Here is a 13,197-nt window from a genome sequence, read left to right as displayed (position 1 = left end):
TACCAGCTCCAACCTCAACCTCAACCTCAACTCCTACTCCTCTTCTGAATGGCTCTTTTATCCTCCTCTTGTGAAGCGGAAAGCCTGTGCAAACACCGCTCCTCTCTCTCTCACACCTGCCGTGCATCAGCGGTAATTAGGTTGGACAATAGGTGTTTCTCAATGTCAAGGATACTTCCTTGGCAGGACTGGTCCTTCCAAGTCACTTCCTTCAAAGGCTAGACGAGGCTCCTCTTTAGCATTCTACTGTCTACTGTTTTTCAACGGCTCTGGAACAGGCTAGCAAGTGCACGTCAGTGCGTCATTACGTCAGTGAAAATGAAAAACAGAGCGTTGCTATGGACGCAGTTCTGTTCACTCAGGCAATATAATCGTTTTTAAATCAATAAACTCATTTTTAATCATATTGATTCTTTGACTGTCAAGTGTGTTAACAGTGCGGGTCAATTTGACTCATAACATAGGATGTAATTATTTTTTAAAACAAATGTTTGGTAACGTAAATATACTTATATTTGAAAGCATATTGCGCCGTTAACGATCCGACTCCGTTAACGTCCGAAATTTTGAATTTTTTGAACAAGATAGCAAAGCTGCGCGCATAGGATTGTGGGTGATTTGAGAGCTTGAAGAGCGCGAAGTCTACTCATATGCATCCTTTCCTGTGTATGGGATATTTTTCGAACGAAGGACGCAGTCCTTGGTTGAAATTCCGAGGAGCCTCGACATTGGAACAGTCCTTCGACGGATGTCGATGACGTAGCATCCTCGGAATTCTGGCTTCCGAGGATCCTTCCTTGACATTGAGAAACGCCTACTATCTCCGCTACACCCGGAACCGGAGTGAGGCGTTACACCAAAATAATCCCCTCGGGGAACATGGAAAGAAAGAAAGGTTCCGCTTTTCCCAGCATTTTGTCACCCGTGACACGATTAATCATTTAAATATAATCTTTTGTTTACAGAACTGTTGTATAAAATCATATTCATATATGCAGTCGCGCCAATATTCTGGAAATATTGTTTATTTTTGTTTGTAACTCATTGGGCCATTTTTCCACTACATCTTGAATTTTGGGTGCATTGTATTAATTCTGCTGGCATTTTAACCCAGTTTGAGGCTGTGATGGTCATGTCCGATATCCAGTTATTATGCGTACAGCAAATCTTCTTTTATGAAGATGTTCAATTTCGAGTGTTTATATCCAAAAAGAAACGATGCTGGGAGAAGTTTTTGTATTTTGCACGCTCACCGCACTGTATGTTTTTTTCTGTGCTTTTGCAGCGTAAATTACACACTAAAGATTAAAACTAAGGGCTGGGGGTTTGTACCAATAACCGCTAACTGTAAGTAGGGATGCTTGCATTTGCAAATAGCACTAAAAATCAATTATTTTTAATTATTTGTGTTTAAAATATAGTTTGTTTCATACAAAAATATACATATTACCTAAATAGAATACAAAAGAGTATAGACAGTTAGGTAATACAGAGTGTGATTTGTTTTCAAATACACTTTTCACTGCTTGATTCCAACACTATTCATAATTAAGTTATCAATCACATTATGGTTCATGTTGGACATGTAGATACTTGGGGTCTTCATTTACATAGTTCACTAGATGGCGCTAGTTATCTGCACTATTCTGCTCCAGTTTAAGCTGTGTGCCTGATCATTGAAATGAAAGCTTGTATCTTCTAGTGTTTATTTGTGAGTAATATAGCATATGATAATGCAGTGGTGTTGGAAACATGTCAAATTAGTATAATTGGTCACTTAAATATTTCATTTAGGCAGACTAGTGCACATCAGGGAACTGTATCATTATTCTCTCTCACTGGGAAGCAGAACGTTCTATGCTAGTCAGGGATGGCATTAATTATTCAACTAATAATAAGTCATTATTATTAATATTATTATTTAGAGTATAACTGTATTACTATTAGAGTATAATATGACTAATATACATATAAATAATATAAATAAAGGGTATTTATGACCTACCTGACATTGTTTTTTTTTTTTTTTTTGTACGAGAAAAACACATGTGTCAACAGCCATAACTCCATTAAAATGCTAGTTAAGAACTGTTCTCTGAAAGGTTCTTTTGGGAACCCAAAATGGATCATCTATGGCATCACGGCAAAAATCCCATTTTGGAACCATTATTTTTAACACTGTAGACTGTGATTGGATTGCACTGGAGGGCTTCTATCTTAAGAAGAATATGCTGGATGAAACATCTGCTCATATCAGCTCTAGTTTAGCATAAGCTCATGAATAAGTGCTGGCTAAAGACTGCAAATGACTCATTCTCTAGAACTCTTTCTGCTGTGTGTCCAGAGGGACAGGCATGGATAATTGGAGTCTTACCAATGAAGAAAAGCAGTTAAGAGACTGAAAGCTTCAACAAAAGACTACATGCAGCTGATGATATAGAAAATTAAAGAGCTGAGACACGTGACTAAGACAAGTTATCCTCTTTCTCATATCCATACTGGTCATATAAATAGCCTAGACTTGCAGCAATGCCTCATTGTGGGGCTAGACACAGAAATTAACTTTTTCCATTAAGAGGGTGATATTTTTAACTGATTTCCAAGGGCATGTTTTACCTCCTTTTTATCTTATTACATTTTACCAGTTTTTTTAAACATAATAAATGTCATCGTTTATGTCAAATTATTACATTTAATCGAATTAAATTAGAATAATAAGTAATAATACTATTTATTCTAAAATTTAAATTAAGAATTTGTAATGCTGTTACCAATCCAATTAAATCATTAATGTCTTTATATAGCATACTGAACGTAATAGGGTAGTATACTATTCCAAATTCAGTTGGTCTTGTCATTCATCCCAAGGTGGACATTGTCTGGCCGCATGACTTTCATCACAGTCAGTCACTGTGCGCAGTTTCTGCATCAACCCTGGCTCAGAACTACCCTGCATTGAATACTTTGGAATACTCAGGGTGGCCATCATATGCAGGGCAGAGGCGGCCTGTCCAGCAGCACTGTAAGGCACAGCAACCAGAACTGCTGTGGATGGGAGTTGCAGATGACCCCACCAGATGTTTTTGTGGGCATGCAGAGCAACTGCACACTCCACCTGGGGAATCCCCACGAACCCCTGAATGCCCCACCATCAAGGGTAGTGAGAGAGGAAAAACTTTAAAGCAGATTTTGTCATGTTTGTCTTTCCATACTGGCACTAATATGCTTCCATACTGCCAAAGTTCTTCATGCACCTCTGGGAAGAAAGGCAAGGGGGCGAGGTAAGGCGATTTCTGCGTCATGCTGATCCCCCAGAAAACCAATCATCCAGCCGGTGCCTTTTCAATTTTAGGATGGGGGTTTCTTGAGGATGATCAATCATATTTGGGGGTCCATGGCATCTAAAAGTTTGAAAAACCTGCACTATAGGCAGCTTTCAAAGTTGTTGGATTGCTGTTCTTTTCACACTATGCACAACTGCCTGTCTTTGCCAATTTCCATTAAAAACAAATTTCACACAACAGGACTTGGATAATTCAAACATAGCGATTGTCACTCATGTGAACAAGCAACGATTTTGTCAGCAATCTGCATTATTATATTCATTATCATTATCAGCCCAAAATCGTGGTCGAAAATTGTGTAATGTGTGGGTGGTAGCCTATTACTGTCACACAACAGGATGAAATGGGTAAAATATGTGCAATGTATAATTTTTCACTTGACTTTCTAATATTCATTATTTGCATTGGCCTTCTAAATGCTTGAAACATTCAAAATCAATCTGCTGAGTATTTTATAATATTTGCCATTTTTACAGCTCAGTATAACGCATGAAAGTGAAGTTGCTGATTCAGCAGGTTCAAATTGAGAGAAACCAGTGTGATTTACTGCTGGTATATTTGCACAGAAACTGTAATCTAGCTTGCATAGATAAGATTGAGGGACAGAATGACAGTGGGTTATTCAGATGTGGGAATAAGTCATTATCCAGTTCCATGCCAAGAGTTACAATTTTTAAACCATCTTGACTTATTGATGTTAGTCCACAAGTTCAGTCATTTTGTAGTTTCTAATGAGAGACAGCTGTTGAAAAGCCTGTTCTGGTTGCTTAATCTTATTAATTGCTTCATGCATTTTGTATTCCACCTAAAGAAGTGAATAGTCCTTTTGGAAAATGTGTTTAAAACCATGTACAGCTGTGGCCAAAAGTTTTGGCAGTGATTTTAAATTTTATGTTTCAAAAAGTGTAATGCTTCAGTTGTTGTGACGTTGATTCACATTGTTTCTAGATTATTGTGCGGGGTGATCAGATTGGCAAAAAAAAAAATACTAATATAAATAACAGAATTTTACTACAGCACAAGGGAACAAGTACTAGTCTATGTCACAACACAGAAGGGAACAGACGGGTGGGTTATATAAAACGGTTTTATTATAAGCAGAGGGTTGAGAGACAGCCGGAACCAGGCGATGGTGAGTGGGTGGTGACAGAAGATTGTTGATGATGACTTAGCTGGCTCTAGACTGATGTTGGGTTTCTGTGCAGATGGTGACAAGCTGAGATGACTGGCGAACTGGAACTGGACTATAGAAGGACAGACGGAAGACAGGATACTGGCGTGACAATCAAAGGTGAGTGTTCACAGGTAGGGATTCTGGTAGGTAGTCTGTACGTCATAATTGCATTGACAAGACCAGACCCTGAGGTGAGGGTGATGCAGGTAGATATAAGCTGTGTCCTAATTCAGGGGCTGCATCCTCCGAAGGCTGCATTTGAAGGCCGATTGTGTCACTGCGGCGCGACGAAGGCTGTCCCAATTCGAAGGATCCTTCTAATGCGGCCTATCGTCAGTGTTGCCAAGTCCGAGGTTTTCATGCAAAATTGGGCTACTTTTAAGTTGCTGCCGCGGGTAAACATTTTTATCGCGGGTTGATTTCCACCCCTGTAAGTACGATTTCGACGCCCCAACATCCCCAAAACATCCCTCAGATGCACAAATCCAGTGGAGAATTCGGCCGCCCGATGGAGAAAAGCAGATGGGCTTTTTGGGCCACTTTTGCCATACAGACCTGGGAACGCTGCCTACCGTCATTCTTTACCCGGGCCGTGAAGGATAGAACGAGGAACCAGCAGCAGCCAAGAGAAAACGAGACCGAGAGGATGAGCTGATCGAGCTAGTTAGGGAGGACATGAAGTTTCAGAGAGACAGAGGAGAGGAGATCACAGAAGAGCAGGAAGAGAATGGACAGATTGTTTTCTCTTCTTGACAGATTGGTAGATAAATAAACTTTTGGTTATGTGAATTAAAATTTGTGAATGAAACAATTGTATACATTATTTTGTGATAAAATAAAGTGAATTTGTAAATTAAACAAAAAATAATAGCTGTGCATTGTTTATTTTTGTAATGCAAGTTCTAACTTTTAAATCTAATAAAGATTTTAAAAAGATAAGATAAAAAGTTTTTTTTTTTGTCATGTCAATTAATTTGTAAATGATACAATATTTGCCTCTGTCTGAGATGAGTTGAATAACAATCTAAAGTACTTCAAATTGATACTTTATTCCAGAGTAAATGTATGTCATGACATTCCAACACTGGTTATTTGGAAAATGAAACTAACAAAATGTATTGTCACATTAACAAGTTGTTGCTGTGTCCCGGTAGTTGGGACTGGTTGTAGTTGTAGTCTGGTTTTGTCGACTAGCAACTGTGACAGTCGTTGTGACGAGCGGCAGTAACATTTGCACTGGACTTTATATATAAAACTTCATACTAAAATCACCTACTGGTAATATATGTACAACATTTGAACTTATTTTGTTTATTTTTATTTTGTTTCCATTTTTATTATTAGATAAATTAGATTACTCTATTAAATTGAAAACCAATACTTACATTTAAGTGGCAATTTGGCAATTTCTTCTTCGGCGCGCAATGAAATTTGGGGTAGGCAAGGCTGCGAAGGATCCTTCTGATGTATCCTGCATTCACGTGAAAAGGAGGACGCATTTGCAGGGCACATATTGAAGGAGCCTTCAAAGGACCTTCGAATTGGGACAGCCTTCGTCGCGCCGGGGTGACGCAGTCGGCTATACTTTCCCCTTTAAACAGGTCTCGGTGCATCCTTCGAAGGATGCAGCCGCTGGATTGGGACACAGCTATTGTGTGTTGCAGGTGCAGGGAATCAGTATAATCGTGATGATCTGCAGCAGCTGTGATGGCTGACTGAGTGCAGGTGGGGACCAGGAGGGATGCTGGGAAATGTAGTGCTGACAGGTTACTGAGCTGGTGACTGAGTTGGTGACTGTGACAGTCTATATATCTCTGATTGGATTATAAGGGCAGACTGATTGCTATAAAAGGAGGGAAGAAGTGGTTCCATTCATGGTCTTATTTTGTTAGCAATGGTTAAAGAAAGACGTGCAGCCATCATCATTTTGCATCAAAATGCCCCTACATGCAAGTAAATTGCTGCAAAGAATATTACACCTGAAAGAACCATTTACCGGATCATCAAAAACTTCCAGGAAAGAAGTTCAACTGAAGTGAAGAAGGCTTCAGGACGTCCCAGAGTCCAGGAACCGTCTCCCTCTGACTGAGCAATCAGCAAGAGAATCGTGTCTCCACCAGTGCAGAACTCAATATTGGCAACAGGTGGTTTTAAGTGCATCTGAACCTACAGTGAAGCCAAGACTTTTGGACAACAGCCTGGTGTCAATAAGGGCAGCAAAGAAGCCACTGCTCTCCAAGAAAATCATCATGACAGACTAAAATTCTGCAGGAAGTACAAGGATTGGACAGCAGAGACTGGTTATTTTCTCTGATGAAGTCCCTTTCCAACTGTTTGGGACATCTGGAAAAACGATTGTCTGGAGAAAAAAACGGTGAGCCTTACCGTGCGTCCTGTGTCGTGCCGACAGTGAAACATCCTAAGACCATCAATGTGTGGGGTTGCTTATCATCCAAGGCAGTGGGCTCTCTCACAATTCTGCCTAAAAACACTGCCCTGAATGGAATCAAAATGTCCTGCAAGAGCAACTTCTCCAAACAACCCAGGATAAATCTGGTGATGATCAGAGCATTTTTATCATGATAGAGCACCATGTCACAAATAATGAAGTGGCTCAGAGATCATTACATTCAAATTTTGGATCCGTGGCCAGGCAACTCCCAACTTATTAATCCAATAGAGAACCTGTGGTCAGTCCTCAAAAGGTTAGAGGAAAATCAGAAGCCCATATATTGTGAGCACTAATGAGGCAAGAATGGATTGCCATTAGTCAGGATTTGGCCCAGAAGTGGATATCCAGCATGCCAGAGTGAATTGCAGAGGTTACGAAGATGGGTCAACACACTGTGAATACATACTCTTTGCGTACAGTATATTGAATGTTTTTGCCAATAAAGGCCTTAAAACGCCTGCTTATCATTGTTTTTCAGTATTCCTTAGGAACATGTAAAAAAGAATCTTCAAATACTGAAGCAGCAAAATTTGCCAAACACAACATTTATGTCACTGCCGGTATAATGCTTTTTTTTTTTTACATTGTATTGGAAGTTTTGCCACAAGCACCCATTACATTTCTATGGAGCCCCTAAATGCAAATGTTCTGTGAGGGAATGTAAAGTTATGGGGGAACGCAAAACTTTTGTGAGTGAACATAAAGCTATTTTCCCAGCCATCTCAATTTTATCCATTGTGTCTCATCAGCCATTTTCAATAATATATCCATGTTCAATTTCAAATTCTAATTCATTTAACTATAATAACATTAACTATAATAACAGATATGAACACAAGCAAAACTCAGAAAAACTTTGTCTGTCCTATTGTCACTTTCTGGTGTCAGTGTTTTCACATTAATGTTTCAGGAATATGTCAGACCCCAAAGAACTCTGGTAATGATGATAAATTATTCTTTTGAGGAACATGACTCTATAGCACCGCTGCAGTGGAAACAGATACTGGGTAGAAAAATCATTACATCCTATATTTAGACCAAAAGGATCAACAGAGAATGCGGAAGTTTCGCTGCAATACTCACCAGGACTACAGTACAGGCCATTAATATATAACTGCTTTATTATGCATTATTGCACCGTATACAATTGCTGTAACAAGGGGCAATTGTGACACACTATATTTATTTTGGAGTGCTATGACAAATATTCAGAGCATGATCAGTAGAGTTGTGAGAGCCGCGGAGCCGATCCGCGGCCGTTCTGCAGTTGGTGGAAATCCAGGGTAACTGCTCTCATGACAAAGTTTGTGCCATCATACTTTGTGCCAAGCAAGAATGGCACGTTTGAGAGATAAAAAAAAAAAAATTCTGCTGATCAGAAACAAGGAATGACTTTTGACCAATACCTTGCTGAACTGCACACATTGAGTAAGACTTGTGACTTTGGAAATTTAAGATATTCACTAGTGAGAGACAGAATAGTCTGTGGAATTCCCGATAATGGTCTCAGGGAAAGACTGCTACGTGAACCAGCTCTGACACTTGAAAAAAAGCTGTCAATATGTGTAGAGTTTGACTTTCTGGCTGTGGTGGATGACTTGGACTACAGCGATAATGCGGACCTTAAAGAGGTTTATAACACCTGACTGACAATGCCCCTCAGCCCTTGGGAGGCTGAGGCACCTGCCGTTCTGGAAATTTGTGTGTCAGTTACACCAGAGTAGCAGGGCACAGTCCCTTCATAGCACAAATTTCCACCACACTGACTGTTCCCCCCTTCCACCTGCAGTCAGTGGAAGCCCCAACCCTCCAGTGACCCATAAATGGAGGGGGAAGAAAGGCTCTGCTTCATCATCCACCTCTACTGAGGTAAGTGCTGCAGCGCCCCCAGTGGTGACCAAGGAGGCCACTCCAGAGTCTAGTGTCTTGCCCTGCCTGCTCCACCCAAACTCCCTGCCCCACCTTGGCCCTCAGCCAGGACTCCAGACCTGTCGGAGCCTGCCTGGTCCATCCCTCCGGCACCGCCCTGGCCCTCTGCCAGGACTCTAGCCCTGCCTCAGCCTCCCTGGCTCAACCCTCCCATCCCTCCCTGGTCTCTGCTAAAGACTTCCTGGACTGTCATGATGGCCCTGTCTTGGTTTCCCTTGCCCTTGTTTCCTGCCCAAAACCTGACACTGACATATTCACATGAACAAGTTGACAACAGTTCTGTGAATCACACTGACTCAGATCTGTTAAAAGGAAGTCACTGCTTTTCCTGTGAAGTATTGCAGAACAAAACACACTGTTAGACCTCCTGAAAGACTAATTGAAAACTGTTGAGTAAAAGTAAAAAAAAGAAAAGAAAATTTGATAGAGCATTTGTTATGATGTTGTTATGAAAGTGTTATTTTTGGCATAAAAACAAATTGATAGAACAGAATATTTTAAAGGAAATTTATTTACTTTTAAAAAGGGAAGATGTGCGGTTATGCCTGATAATAATTGTGGCTCCGGTATTGTGTTGCAGACTGCAGGGCTGCTAGGGCACCAGCTGATAGAGTTGAACGCTGTGTGTGCGCATTTAATAAATGTTCAGAAGTTACAGTGAGTCTTTTGCATTTGCAGACACTTTTATCCAAAGCGACTTACATTGCATTTCAAGGTACACATTTACATTCTTATCAGTTAGTGTCAGGGTTCTGTCACTTCTGTCTAGTGTATTTCTTGGCTTTGTGACAGAGCTCATGTTTTGTCTTGTCTGTGTGCCTTGTTTCATGTGCTTTCATGTCGTGTTTTGTCTAGTGCTGTGTAGCATGCAGCTTGTGTTTACATTAGCTGTGTGCTTTCATGTTGTCATGTTTTTTTGTGAACATGAGAGTGTTCACATTGGCTGCATGTCAATGGACAGGGTCAATGGACCACATTCATAACATAACACATAATTCAATAAATCATACGTTTAAACCTTATAATGTTTTTTTTTTTTCTTCTTTACATCAATAATGTGTTAAATATAGAAATATGCAAGCAAAAACAATGCTTACCCCCAAAACACTGTTTGCATACAGACAGCTGGACTACTCACACTTGATCCTGTAAGACCATGAACCAATTTCACCAGCTTTGGTTTGCTTGAGAACAGCATGAATATGCTAGTCCACCAGCATACATGCATAAACCAGCCTGGACCAGCATGGAATGCTGGTTCATGCTGGATTTTTTTAGCAGGGTTATGGCATCACTGCAAAACCAAATAATTTTCTCTTAAAACTCTGAAAGAAAGAGCTTCATTTAATTCCATTCCTCTCTTTTCAAACCTTGAGGGAAAAAAAGTATGCTTAATTGTATTGAATGTCCAGTTGTAGTGCACTATTAAAATACTGAACTTGCAGATAAGTAATATCAACAAAATAAAAGGCAACTTAAAGAGAGTACACTTTCATGTCTATGTTAACACTTAAGTAGACTTTTTTTTAAAGTGCACTTTCTCATGCTTTACAAGAACACTTATGTTGATGTGTTGATTAACATACTTAGCTCACGCAAAGTACTTGATTATAATTTTAACTGTTATTTGAAATTACATTAAAAAAAATGTAATGTACTAAATTGCAACTTCAACATTACAAATGATGAAAGTCCTATACTTAAATAAAAGTCATATACTTATACATTTAATAAAAATGTAAACTATAATACATTTTCATTTAATTGTAAATAACATGCAATTAAGTGTCCAAAAACATAACATTCAGTTTGTACTTGAGTATATTCTTTAAAGTTCTAACGTCTACTTATTTTTTCACAAGGGAAAATCTTCCTCTGCGAATGGTACTTTTACTCCCTCAAGGCCAACATGTCCCCACAGCAGAACACAGCAGTATTCACACCGTCTGCATGTCTGGGAGAGCGGCACAGTGTCACAATAAGAGCAGAGCACCATGACCGCTGCCTTTCTGCACACACTGATAAGGCTTTGTGTATCACCTCTCTGGCTCGACATGAATAGGAATCCTCTTCTACTGCGTGAAAAGAAGATACTTTACTCGTACCCTCTCTTCTCCAGCCTTTCTATCATTACAGGAGAGTAATTCTAAAGCTCTTGTACAAAGGACAGCCCTGTTTCATTACATTTCAAGGTGTAATGTAAAAACATGACATTCATGCTAGATTCTTTTTAAGGGTTCTCGTAAAATGTTAACTATAGATCAAGGGCAGGCTGGCACGATAAGTCACACCAGATCACACAGCTCTATGATCACAAACACCAGATTACTGATTCACTGCACCTGCATCCACTCATGCACTATATCTGCATCCTCAAGCTAAGTCATCCACAACCTATCTGACTGCATTATACTCACCATGCTATTGCTTCTGGTTTCTGTAAATAAAGATCCTGTGTTGCGCTACTTACCTGTGATGCCTCCTTCTGACAATAACATAGGCCTTCTTTATAAATACTTTAAAATGCATTATACATAAAGGCTTTAAGTAAATTGTTACCAAATATTTTATTGCTATATCTACCAGTGCCAAACATTTATTCATTTATTTTTGTTATCTGGTCATTTTTATTTAAGATGTTAAGTTTTAAGTGTGTTTTTTTTTTTTTCAGGAAAAAAAGACAAAACATGTTATAAATAAGAGTTATTATTTTATTTATTTGTATATGTTTATTTATTTTGCAATATAAGCCTTATCTGATATTCAGTTCTTCAGTATTATTTCACGTTTTTATTATCAAGAGGAGTTATTCTCATTCTCTTGTTAGTGTCACTGTCACAGTCTATTATGATATCAGAGATAGGAAATAACCACCATGAAAAATAATTGTAATTCTGTGGGCTGCTGCGTAGAAAGCATCCTTCACCAGCTGATTTTTGGGATATTTGTGGCAAGGACACAATTCATCTTATGTAATATTACAGTCTGAATGTTAAACGACACACAGCGAGGTTATAAACCATAATTATGGTTCTATCAGACGTCCTCAGATGTAATATTTTTGAAATAATGATCTCATCTCACCTCTCTTTGCCGTTACTTTGGAAACTGATGCCGTTGCCATGGTGACGCTGCCATCATGTCCTAGGGCTGAAGAAAGCAGGGAAGCTCTAAGGAGTTTTTTCCCCTATAACTGAAGTGCTGTCATCTTTCTAGTAAATTCTACAGTACAGAAAACATACTCGGTTACTAACGTAACCTCGGTTCTCTCTAGAAGAGTGAACGAGTACTGCGTAATATCTTACGCTAGGGGAAAACCTCTTTTCCACAAGATATTGAAGCCAAAAAATTATCCTTATAATTTGTATTATTGCAAAACGCGTTGCAGCAGCACGCGGCCATGGGCGAGACAGCTCGCGCGCCCATTGGCTGCTCTGCGGCAACTGCATCAACCTACAGGCCAATGAGGGCGCTTCGCGGGCGTGGCTTAGTCCTATAAAAGGAAGGCTCAGGGCACCTGATCCCTGATTTTTCATGGCCGAAGCGAACCAGAGTGTGTTGCATGCACGGCAAGATACGCAGTACTCGTTCCCTCTTCTAGAGAGAACCGAGGTTACGTTAGTAACCGAGTACGTTCTTTTACGAGAGGTCTCTCGTACTGCGTAATATCTTACGCTAGGGGACCCAATGCAAAGCGCCGTGCGTGCTGGGATCAAACACCAATAAACCTGGAGGCGAAGCCCAGGAATTACAGTGCACAATCACCAGGGGAACTCACAGAGAGTCCTGGAAAGAGGAGGGGAATCACTCTATCCATATGTAGCAGCGTCATAGACGCAAACGTTAAACATGACATCATACAGACAGGGCGGAACTGACCTGAACTGATGCAGAAAAATGCAGGTCTTACGCAATACTGCCCATAGCATAACAGTCGGCGGCGCGCAGCGCTCACGACCTCAGCGTCCTAATCGGACAGCACTGATTCGTCTATACCGACAGTAGCTTAGCCTGTAAGGCGGGAACCTCTAGGTTATAGAACCTTATAAATGTAGACGGCGAGGCCCAGCCTGCCGCCATACATATGTCTTGCAAGGAAATCCCGCTAGACCAAGCCCACGAAGAGGCCACGCCTCTCGTGGAGTGCGCTCTGACACCCAACGGGCACTGTAAGCCCTTGGCAGTGTACGCCAGCACTATGGCGTCAACTATCCATCTGGATAGGCTCTGTTTCGAAACAGCCAGTCCCTTGGAACGTCCGCTGAACGAAACGAACAGCTGCTCTGTCTGTCTGAAAA

The sequence above is a fragment of the Squalius cephalus genome (genome assembly GCF_949319135.1).
Source record: "Squalius cephalus genome assembly, chromosome: 25".
Classification (NCBI taxonomy): Eukaryota; Metazoa; Chordata; class Actinopteri; order Cypriniformes; family Leuciscidae; genus Squalius; species Squalius cephalus.
Note: the sequence above shows the minus strand (reverse complement) of the source record.